Here is a 12256-nt window from a genome sequence, read left to right on the forward strand (position 1 = left end):
GTGTTTGCCAGAATCTGCTGTTCTCTCCGTTTTCCAGTAAATGATTGTTTTCTCTGTATTGCTTTACGTGTTGTAATTGCTTTGTTATCTATTTATATAAAAAAAGGTAGGTTCAGTTTACTCCTTTCATCACTGACAGAGCCTCGGTGAATGGGATTGCCACTCTCCTCATTACCATAGCTTTCTTCTGCTTAGTTTTTAATGATAATTGTCCTTGTCAGCTCTGTGTAACACTAGCTGCAAAAATCTTGTGGTTAAAACATAGGCGTGCACACACACACACACACACACACACACACACACAAGCACTATCACACAACACAAAGACAAAGGAAGCTAGCAAGAGATTAATTAGGCAGGATATTTTGTTGATAAAAGAAATGTTTGCCTTTCATATCATGGAACAGCTGGGTTGGAATTCTCCAAGTAAACATGACAAAAGAAATGGAAGATGACAAAATAAAAATAAAAAGCCGTGATAGAACTTGTGTAAGCAGGACCCACGTTGGGTCCAAATGACACTTTTGTCATGCCAAAGCGATGTGAAGGTTTTTTTGGGGGGTTTTTTGGGTGGTTTTGCAGGATATGCACTTTAGTTCTCAAAGATAAAGTTTCTTCAATTTTCTCTCATTTGCTCAGAGTACCACACACAATTCACAACGCAAGCTACTGAGTGCTTACAAATTGTATAGGGAGGATTAAGGTCCTTGGAGAAAAATGGAAAGACTTGAGTCTTCAATTAAGCCAATTCACATATGATGGGTTTCTATACGGAGATATTTTGCTGTGTAGCAAAAATGGACTGCATTATCACATATCTATGAACACTGTGGGCTGCAGATATAATACATACAGCAGCTCCATATCCTTGCTCCAAATATGTGCTTATCTTATTTAGGAGATCCCACATAAAATAAATTCTGTAGGCAGGGTACAAAGAAGGCTGTGCTGCAATAAAGCCACAATGATCTTAAGAGACCAGGGCCGTCTTTACCCAGGGGTGCAAGGGGTGCGGGGCACCTGGGCACTGAATTTTGGTGGGCGCCAGGTGCACGCCACTGAAGCCGCCTAAGCTTTTAACTATCTACCTGTTATGAAATAACAAATACTGTATTTTTCCGGGTATTATTTAGATGACCTTTTTTAACCCAAAAATTAAGTCTAAAATGGTGTGTGTGTGTCATTTTACACATGGGATGTGCCTCATTGGGATGGGTGTTACCGTGAGCAGGATAGTGTCAGAGGCAATTGGGCGAGCGATTGGTGACTGCGGCAATGTCCACTGTGTATTGGCTGCAGCTGCATCAATCGTGAGTGACAGGTGGCTGCTTCCGCTGATCGGGCAGGTGATAGGTGGCAATTGCCAGGCAACTGCTGGGCAATAATGTCTAATCTGGGGGCTAAACTATATTTGGGGGTGCTGGGCGGATCTTTGCAGCCCGGCAGTGCATATTCTAAAGACGGCCCTGTAAGAGACGATCAGCATAAGAACCTGAATTAAAAACTAACAGAATACAACATACAGCAGAAAAAAAAACCAAAACAGTTATCAAATGCTTGCATTAAAGCTACCAACTGCACCACAGAGATCTGAAAAGGTTTGGGAAGACAGAAGACTCTTAGTCTCACTCTGAAAAGACAGCAATGTGGATGCTAAATGGTCTTCCATCCTTAGGCAGAACTTTCCGTAGCTGGGGAGGGGGACATGTCAGAAAAGCACCTCTCTTCATAGCACAGGAAGAATCTGTGTCATTGTGCCAGCCCCACAAGGCAACTTAAGATGGCACATGGGACCAAACTATCTCCTTGTGTCCTCACTGTCTCATACCCTCAAGTGTCCTGATTTTCCTGGGACATCCCGGAATTACAGATGCCACCCCAGCTTTTGATTTGATCCTGGAATGTCCATTTCCCCCCGCCGCTGCTGCCACTGTGGCTGAGCTCAGGGTGGAGGATGATCCAGTGCTTGCAATGGTGCCATGCCCTCGCACAAGTCAGCTGGCAAGAGCGCAATGCCAAAAGACACATGCCCTGATTTTCATCAGCAGAATCTTGGCGGGTATGCTGTCCTCCTCTCCCTGGTTTGATGTGAGAAGTTTCAGAATTCCAGTCATAGGGTAGAGGCAACGTCTGTGGCTGTCAACGAAGGATAGGGTACCTGTGTCCCTCCAGATGTACGGTCAATGGTAAGCGATGATGGGGGTTGCAGTCCAACAACGTTTGGAGGGCCATTGGTTCCCCATACTTGCTCTAAGCATTCCCCTTCTGCCACCCATTATCCCAAGCTTTAATCAGCCATGGAAATTCCTTTGGCAGCTGGAGCAGGAGAAAAGGTAAACCAGCCTAGGCATTCGAGGCCTTGCATAGGCATGAGAACATTCACTCCTGAGCCTATGAACTTGGTTTTCACAAAACCGCTCATCGTACTGGGCAGTTATACACTCAGTTTCATAATTCTGCAGACGCTGTTTTACCTTCTGTCTGGTGAAATGCTTTTTAGAGGTAATTGCAAGTTGAAAGAAACACTTTAGAGCAGGCTTTCAATTTTTTTTAAAAAAATAGTGCTTCTAAGCAACAGCTTTCGGTACGAAACCCTCTAAAGTGTAATGGTGCCCAAGAAAACCACTTTAGCTAGTTTTTAATTATAAGGAAAGGTGAAGGAAGAGTTCGCCAACAAAGCAACGCAACCCCTAACAATTTGTTCCAACTCAGTGAGGCCAAATGAGCCTTGAAAGAGAGATGAAAACATATCTCAGAGTGATCCTCAGTTTTCTTCTTTAAAGGTGCAGCATAACAACACGTATAGGCGTTTTATATTATATTTATTTATCTATTACATTCCCATACCACTTAATACAGCAAAAAAGCAATAAAAAACCCCCCAACATTCAGTAAACTAGATAAAAAATTAAGTATGACTGTATGTCACAAATAAGACTTAACAGTGGAGGGAGGCGAATGGGGGGGGGGGTCGAGTAGCATCAGTTGATGGGGAGTGAGAAAACTTCCTATTTTCATCTCAGGAATGTTGGAGGGTATGGAAGTTTTTATATGCCTGTTGTCTTTGTCCATGGAGTTTTCTTGGCAGGGATACTGGAGTGACTTGCCAGTTCCTTCTCCAGGTGGAACACATTTAGTCAAAACTCTCCACTATGACCTGTCCATCTTGGGTGGCCCTGCATGGCATAGCTCATAGCTTCTCTGAGTTATTCAAGCCCCTTCGCCACGACAAGGCATTGATCCATGAAGGGTCAATACAGGCACCCCCAAACTTCGGCCCTCCAGATGTTTTGGACTACAATTCCCATCTTCCCCGACCACTGGTCCTGTTAGCTAGGGATCATGGGAGTTGTAGGCCAAAACATCTGGAGGGCCGCAGTTTGGGGATGCCTGTCATAGAACATTGTTCAATTTGGTTGTATGCTTTTTGATGTTTTGTTTATTGTTTATGACGACCTTTGCTATGTTTCTAGCTATGTAATTTTTTATATGTTGTATGCTGTCTTGAGCATGGTTTTCACTCTAGAAAGGCAGCATACAAATAAAATGATTGATGATTGATTGATTAAAATTCATTCAAAACAGAGTAAGGAGACTCCCTGCAATCTTGTGTTGTTCAAAGGGGAAGGGGAGAAACGGCATGTATGTTTCTATTGATCCACCTTATTTTTATGGTTTTATGTTGTTTTTAATTGTTTTTAATATTGTGTTTGAATGCTGTAACCCACCCAGGGTCCTTAGGGTAAAGGATGGGAAATAAATAAATAAATAAAATAGTTTAAATTAGAGGGTGAAGGTTGCGGAGACACCTCTGTGGAGAGGGAATGGCACAATTAGACCAGGGCCAGATTTAGGTTTGATGAGGCCCAGCTGTCCTTTGTCAACAACAAATTATCAAAGTTTTTTGTGTTGAATATATGCTATATGGTAACTTATGGACCTAATAGGTATCTAAAGCCATTTGCACATAACAAAATATGTATTTAATTGTTGAACTGAAATACAATTAAGAAGAAGTATATTAATAGTGAATTGGGGGGCAAATGAATTGGGGGGCAAATGATGATATTGCCAAAAATTTTGTTTTTTGTTTCAGATGTTGCCAATTATCGGGAAATTTGAGATCTTTAATAATTGGAAGAGAATTTTAAGTAGATTTATCTGGGGTAAAAAGAAACCTAGAATACAGTTCAAATTATTAACGGATAGCAAAGAGAGGGGAGGTTGGGGTGTACCGGATTTAAAATTATATTATGCAGCGGCAAATTTGTGCTGGTTAAAAGAGTGGATCGTGTTAGACAATAGGGAAATTTTAGATCTGGAGGGATTTAGAAACTCTCTTGGGTGGCATGCATACCTTCTGCAAGAAAATGAAAAGATATATAAGGAATTCACTGACCACGTAATTAAAAACTCAATATTCAGGGTATGGTTGGAATTTAGGAAATTATTAGAACCAAAGACGCCGTGGTGGGCATCACCCTTTGAAATAACGGCCCTGGGGGGGGGGGGAAGAAATAAGGAAAAGTGGCTAACGTACCAGGACCTGATAAAGGAGGTAGACAAGCAGTATACATTGACACCATATGAGGAGGTGAAAAATCACTGTGCAAGCTGGTTACAATATACTCAAATACAGAGTTTATTTAGGAAACATAGGGAAGTCGGTTTTCAGAAAACTAAATCAAAATTACAAGAATTGTTAATTGAAAATGAGGGAAAACAATTGGCAGTAATATATAAATTTTTGTTGGAGTGGAATCTAAAGGATGAATTAGTCAAAGATGTCATGGTAAAATGGGCACAAGACTTCGGTAGGACTATTGAGTGTACAAAATGGGAGAATTTGTGGATAGAAAGTATAAGATTTACAGCTTGCACAGCAATTAAGGAGAACACAATGAAGATGGTATATAGGTGGCACCTGACACCAGAGAAATTAAGGAAGATATATAAAGAAGGTTCAAATAAGTGTTGGAAATGCCACGAACAAATTGGAACGTATATGCACTGTTGGTGGCAGTGTAAAAAAATACAAAGGTTCTGGAACATAATTTATGAGAAGTTAAAGAGGATGCTAAAGTGTACATTTGGAAAATCACCAGAGCTGTTTTTACTAAGTATGGTCCCCAAAGACATACCCAAGGATAGGAGGAATATTTTACTATACGCGGTGGTAGCAGCAAGGACCCTCATTGCACAGAGATGGAAAAGGGAGGAGACACTGACGGTATGTGAGTGGCAAAATAAAGTAATAGAGTATATGAACTTAGCAAAGATGACAGCGTATATAAGAAACACCCCGAAACAAAAAATCCAAAGCGAGTGGAAACTATTAGAGGACTATTTAATAAAAGAGGGCTTAAATTCGGAGTTGGTGATATGTTTAAATTAAGATCCGTACAAAGAGATAATATATGCGAGGTTAAAGTAAGGAAAAATCATCCGGAAATAGCCGGAAAGGAAAGTGGGAATGTAACAAGTAAGAGGAAGAGCATACTGTAAGACAACAGTGGACAGACAATCGGAAGTACTCTTGTATTTTTCTTTTTTCTTTTTCTTTTTTTCATCTTTATTTTTATCTGTACTTTTATCTTTTGTATCTTCATTTTTGTTGGCATTCCTTATTACTATTTTTTCGTTTTGTGTTTATGTCTTATAAATTGTGTTGAATAATTGTTGCATGAACTAGGTGGTGAATGTCTGGAATTTTGATTTAATATATATATATGCATACAGGTACATACCGTGTTTCTCCTAAAATAAGACACGTCTTATATTCATTTTTCCTCCCAAAAAAACACACCACGGCTTATTTTCAGGGGATGTCTTATTTTGCACAGCAAGCAAGCTGCTTTTTGGGGCGCAGCTATGGTGTCTGCTGAAGACAACTCTTGACTCGGCCCAAGGAAAGGCCGGCCCAGCCTCAGCAGCGACCTTCCCTCCAGCTACCATACTGACAGGGTGAGGGTGGAAGCAGCTCGCTCCACCTTTTGCCATGAACCTGCCCTGCTGCCGGTGCCTGGAAGCCCCGAGCTCGTCTGACCCTGCTGCCCTGACCCGGGACGCTTCGCCCTCTGTCGCATTCCGGAGGCCAGAGCTTGGGAACCAGGCAGAGTGAGAGCGGAACGGGCGTGCCGAGGGGAAGGCAGGGGCCACAGGCTCCCGCGGCGGCTCTGGTTCCTTTCAGAGAGAGAGAGCCTCTCATCGGGCGCAGAACCTGCCTCGCAGCAGCACGTCCAGAGTGGACTATGTCCACAGAAAGGCATTCGCGAACCAATTTAGGGCACAAGAAGGAGGAAAGTGGTTGTGCCCGATTAAGGTTGGGCTAGACCGAGGGAGCGGCGCAGGGACCGCTTGAGCAGGCAAAGCAGGGCGTGAGAGGGCCGGCCACACCTCGGCGCGTTTTTCTCCTCGACGCCTCAGCGAGAGGTGACCGTTCATGCGCGCACCAACGCCGCTGACCGGAGCAACTCCACCGCCGCGCGCTCTCCCCATTGCCGCCTGCTTTGTGGCGCTCGCCTCCTCCACTCATCCCGTCGCGCTGCTTCTCCCCTTTCGCTTCGCCTGGCGCTCACACGGCAGGCAGCGGCGGCGGTGCCTGAGGGAAAAGTGCCGCCTGCCGCATGAGCGCTGGGCGAAGCGAAAGGGGAGAAGCAGCGCGACGGGGTGAGTGGAGGAGGAGAGCGCCACAAAGCAGGCGGCAATGGGGCGAGCGCACGGTGGTGGGGCTGCTCCGGTCGGTGGCGCTGGTGTGCGCATGCACGGTCACCTCTCGCTGAGGTGTCGAGGAGAAAAACGCGCCGAGGTGTGGCCGGCCCTCTCACGCCCTGCTTCACCTGCTCAAGCGGGCTGATCGGGCGCCTCTTCACTACCGCCGCAGCGCTCAGGGTGCTCGTCCCCAGTCGCCCACGCAGATCCCGGGCTTCACCTGCAGCCGCAGCTGCCTCTCACCAGGCTCTTCGTGCTGCGCTGCGCTCCCCGAAGCGGCTCCCACCCCCGGCTTATTTTCGGGGGATGTCTTATATTTATTCTACTAATGAGAAGCCTGACATGGCTTATTTTTGAGGACCGTCTTATTTTAGGAGAAACACGGTGTATATATATATATATATATATATATATATATATATATATATATCTTTTGTTATTATGATTTGATTAGTATTTTTTGTATGTGTGGAAGTATCAGCTCTGTACGCATGATTAGAACAAGATATGATTTATGTAAATTTGAGAAGGAGGGATTGTTTTTTTCTTTTTTCATTTTGTGATTTTCTGTTGGGAGTTGTAGGCCAAAACATCTGGAGGGCCGCAGTTTGGGGATGCCTGGGTCAATACTTAAGCTGAGGCTCCAATACTTTGGCCACCTTATGAGAAGAGAAGAATCCTTGGAAAAGACCCTGATGTTGGGAAAGATTGAGGGCACTAGGAGAAGGGGACGACAGAGGACGAGATGGTTGGACAGTGTTCTCAAAGCTACGAACATGAGTCTGACCAAACTGCGGGAGGCAGTGGAAGACAGGAGTGCCTGGCGTGCTCTGGTCCATGGGGTCACGAAGAGTTGGACACGACTAAACGACTAAACAACAACAACAATGGAAGTTTTTAGGATACAGGAAGTGGTTGGCCTCAGGAGAATGCTCAGCTCTTTGGTTTATACATGAGCCACTTATTTCTGGTTTCGCAGTGCTTTGGCAGCAGGCTTTTCTGTTAAGTGTGTTGCTCCAAATACACCCACCAGTATCTGAAGTGGGTTCTGCATGTGTGCAGCTGCTCTCTATTCTCTCAGTTCCTTATCTTCCAGTTCCATACCTTTTGGGTACCGCATTTCCTGGTTTCTTCATTATATATCAGGGCTGGTGATGTATAGATAACAGAACGCAATGGATCGCTTCCAGCATCTAAAAATAGCCATGCCTGCATGAGGGGAGTGTGACAAACCTATCTTCCGGGAGAACAAAACAAGTGCTTTGTTGCATGTAGCCAGGCCATCTCACAGGGAATATTTCCAACATGACAAATCTGACATCTGTACACTACTATAGTTATACTATATTGAGCAAAAATAATATTTAGCACACGGCATGAAAACCTATTGTATATTTTTGGCTTGGGAGGCAGAGGAAAGATACCGAATTTATTCGAGTCTAACACACCATTGAATCTAATGTGCACCTCAATTTTCAGAACTTGAAACAAACAAACAAACAAAAAAGCATTTGCCGGCAAATGTAAATGTGCCATTGAATGTAATGCACACCTGAATTTTCGCAATGTAATTTGGCCAAAAAAGGTGAGCGTTAGATTCGAGTAAATATGGTAATTGTTTAAGATTGCCATGTCATATTATTTCATCATTTTATATATATATTCAAATTTTATCTCTCTCCATTTTGTCCATAATATTTTCTACATTACAAGTGTTACTGTAATCCTGCTAATGTTTTCATCTGCTTACAGTGGTCTCTCAGGTAAATTGTAAAATTTCCCCATTCTTTATTGAAGTTTTGGCCTTCTTGGTTCCTGAGCTTTCTGGTCAGTTTTGCCATTTCGGCATAATCCAATAGCTTAGTTTGCCATTCTTCTCTGGTATGTCTTCTTTCCATCTCTGGGCTAGTAACATCCGTGTGGCTGTCGTTGCATACATACAAAGTCTTCTGGTTTCTTTATAAAAGTTATTTTAAACATTTTTTTCAATTCATTATATATCATTTCCCAGAATGCTTTTATTACCTTCCATGTCCACCACATTTGATAAAAGGTACCTCCTTTTTCTTTACATTTCCAACAGATATTTGTACTTGTCTTATACATTTCTGGCAACTTACCGGTACTAGGAGTCAAATACCACCGGTATGTCATTTTCATATAATTTTCTTTCAGCGTACAACATGCTGAGAATTTCAAATCAGTTTTCCATAACCTTTCCCAATCTGAAAGCTGAATATCATACCCCAGATCCCTTGCCCAATGTATCAATGAAAGATAGAGTTTCTAACCATGATATCTATGTTCTGCCTTCACTGTTGGAGGCAGCAGTGAATGGTTCTGAATTTCAGTTGCTGGAAACTGCAGGTGAGCAGAGGCTTGTTGTGCTCGGGTCCTGTTTGCAGGCATCTGGTTGGCTTCTGTGAGAAAAGGATGCTAGACTACATGAGCCAATGACCTGATCCATCAGGCTCTTACATTCTTACAGGATTCTCTATCCAGATCCATTTTCTCAGGCCTTGTCTACCACAAGGGGTCTTCCTTTAAAGAGGAAAGTGCATAAAAGTTGTAAAAATCGGATAAACGGGTCATTTAGTGTTAATGTGTGAGATGTTTGATACAGGGAAACTATAAGCAACACTTGTCTTTAAAATTTAGGATATCACTTACTGGGAGAAACAATTGTCCAGGGAGAATAGTGGACAGATGTGATAAAACATTCTTCTATGATTCTTCATCCTGGTGAAACCTCCAGATGGGAAATGTTCTTCTGAGCATCTGTGCTTTTTTCCCCATCAGGAATTTCTTGACAAGCAGATGTGGAAATGTGAGTCAAAAACAACAGCGCAGAAGCATTTTCTAATTTTGTACACGCAACACAGGCACCTCTAGTACTTTAGTCACTCGGTTTATTTTATCTTTCAGTGTATGTCAACTTCATGAAAGTCATGGTTGCTTGAGGGCGAGTTTGTAAGAGGGACTGGAGACGTGAAGCATCTCAGAGGGGATGTGAGTTGCAAGAAGAATGCTGCCATTCTGAGCCACATCTGCTCTACAGAGGTCAAAGGAATAATTCTTGTGCTGCAATTCAAAGTCTATTTACTTGAGAAAAAGCTCCCATTGGGATCTGTGGGGCTTTCCTCTTAGTAAACAAGCAGAGGCTCAGGCTTCGATGCTAGTGATTTGCATACTGCATCCAAAGCTCGTATACAAGGATTGACGACACATCTGGCATGTTAAGGGCAAAGCAAATAGCTGTCGTTATTGTAGTTGCTTGTAGAATTGATTCTATGGGAATGGACAGGGCAAATGTGAGGGTGAGGAAATGGTTCTGGGTCAGACCGAAAGGCCGCATATACATTCACTGAGTAAATAAATGAATGAGAACCGCCTTGTAAGGCAAATCGTCATTATAGTCTCCATATTGCAAGAGGCTGCTTGAGCTGTGGAAGCTGTCCTGAAAGCATACCTGCCAAGTTGCTGTCGGAGAAATAAGGGACCAGCTGGAAAAACGGGGATTTCCCGGGGAATACGGGAGACTTGGCAGTTATGCCTGAAAGGTTAAAGAGAGGCAGGAGTGAACAGAAACAGCAAAACAGAACAGAAAAGGGAAGGCAAGCCTTAAACCGGTGCTTGAAAATGGTGTTTTGTAAAACATTAGCAAAAAGTACCCAGTGTTACCCAGAATTATAAGGCACTAAAATATACTGAGTTTTATAAATTGATTTAGTTAGTTTCTTAAAGGGGGAAAAAAAAGTATTTTTGAGGGATGTGTATGCCTGCCATTCAGATCTGAGGTCTGATTGAGTGCTCTTGCTCAGTCATGACCCAGGCCCATCCCAACTAAGATCCAGCCCCAAATCAGTTTGGGGGCCAAACCATCATGCCCAATTCCATGATGATATATTCAGAGGTGTCTGAGTGCATAGACAGAGAAGCAAATTTCTCAAATACTTTCCACCTGAAAATGCACTGTGACCTACTAGTACAGACCCTCCAAATGTCCCTATTTTCCAAGGACAGTCCCAGATTTACAGAAGCCATCACGGTTTCTGACTTGATCCTGGAATGTCCCACTTTTCCTTAGGACGCCCCTATTTTCATCGGAGAAATGTTGGATGGTATGGAGTTATGCAATCTCCAAGCCAAGGAGATAAGTGTACAAGAGATACAACCTTTAGAAGACATCTGAAGGCATTCAATTTTTGCACATAAGTTCTGCTCTCACTGGTTTTATACACGTTTTAACTTATTTTAGCTTATGGTGGCTTTAAATGTTGTTGTTCTTTGGCCATTGTGATTTTTAAAAATAATTAGTTTTAGTGTTTTATGGTGCTTGGGTTGCATTTGTATATTTTAACGTCTCCGCAAACCCATAGCTGCCAAGTCTCCCGTATTCCCCAGGAAATCCCCGTTTTTCCAGCTGTTCCTAGCTGAAAAAATGGATTTTTTTTGTTTCCCCCCGGTTTATTCTGGCGTGACGGCCATTTTGGAACTGGGCGGAACATGCTCAGAAGCGACTTTTGATGCTGCTCTGCCCAGTTCCAAAATGGCTGCAGTGGGACTTCTGGTGTGATGGCCATTTTGGAACTGGGCAAAGCAGCATCAAAAGTCACTTCTGAGCATGCTCCGCCCAGTTCCAAAATGGCAGCAGTGCTACTTCCGGCCTGCTACTTCCGCACGGTCCCATATTTCTCCGACAGCAACTTGGCAGGTATGCGTAAACCATCTAGGGAACTACAAGCTTCCACCAAGTGATTATGCAAAGTGCCGACAATCCATATCTAGCAATAGGTGGTAATTTATATCAGGGATCAATGTGCTATAGAGAGACAATCATTTGTTGCAAGCTTCTATGGACCAACAAATTTCAGGAACAGAATAGCACTTGGAATAACAACAAAGGTGAATACAACTCGGATGGGAAACTCTGAGGGCCATGTAACTCAGAATATTACTTAAACAACAAGCAGCATCGCACAGCAAAAATAATAAGGGAGCTTCACCTCCTTCCTTGAGGTTGCTCACAGTCCCTCTCCTACAGCAGTTTCTTATGACATACCCTCCAACATTTCTCTGATGAAAACAGGGATGTCCTATTCCACACCCTCCAACATTTCTCCAATGAAAATAGGGGAAGTAGAACATAAGGAAAAATGGGACATTCTAGGATCAAATCAGAAAGCTTCTCTAAATTCAGGACTGTCCCTAGAAAATAGTGACACTTGGAGGGTCTGTAAGAAGGCTTCCAAGAGCAAAAGGAGAACTGGCAATACTCTTCCCATGACGTTACTCCGTGACATATCATGCTGGGTTTCTAAACCATGATATAACAAAAATGTGGGAAAGGATTTGGTATAGAACTGGACAAATTTGCCTGGTTGATTTGCCAGTAGTGGGTTAATCATATGTTGTCAGGCCTGCTTGACAACAGGGCAGGATAATGTGCTTCATGAATTCTACTTCCTGGTTAGTACAGAGACATAGTCTTGCAAAGTAAGGGACACCAGAATAGCTACTTGGGAGCATTTCTGAGGAAAACACA

This window comes from Zootoca vivipara, chromosome 11 (assembly GCF_963506605.1).
Source record: "Zootoca vivipara chromosome 11, rZooViv1.1, whole genome shotgun sequence".
NCBI classification, from domain to species: domain Eukaryota; kingdom Metazoa; phylum Chordata; class Lepidosauria; order Squamata; family Lacertidae; genus Zootoca; species Zootoca vivipara.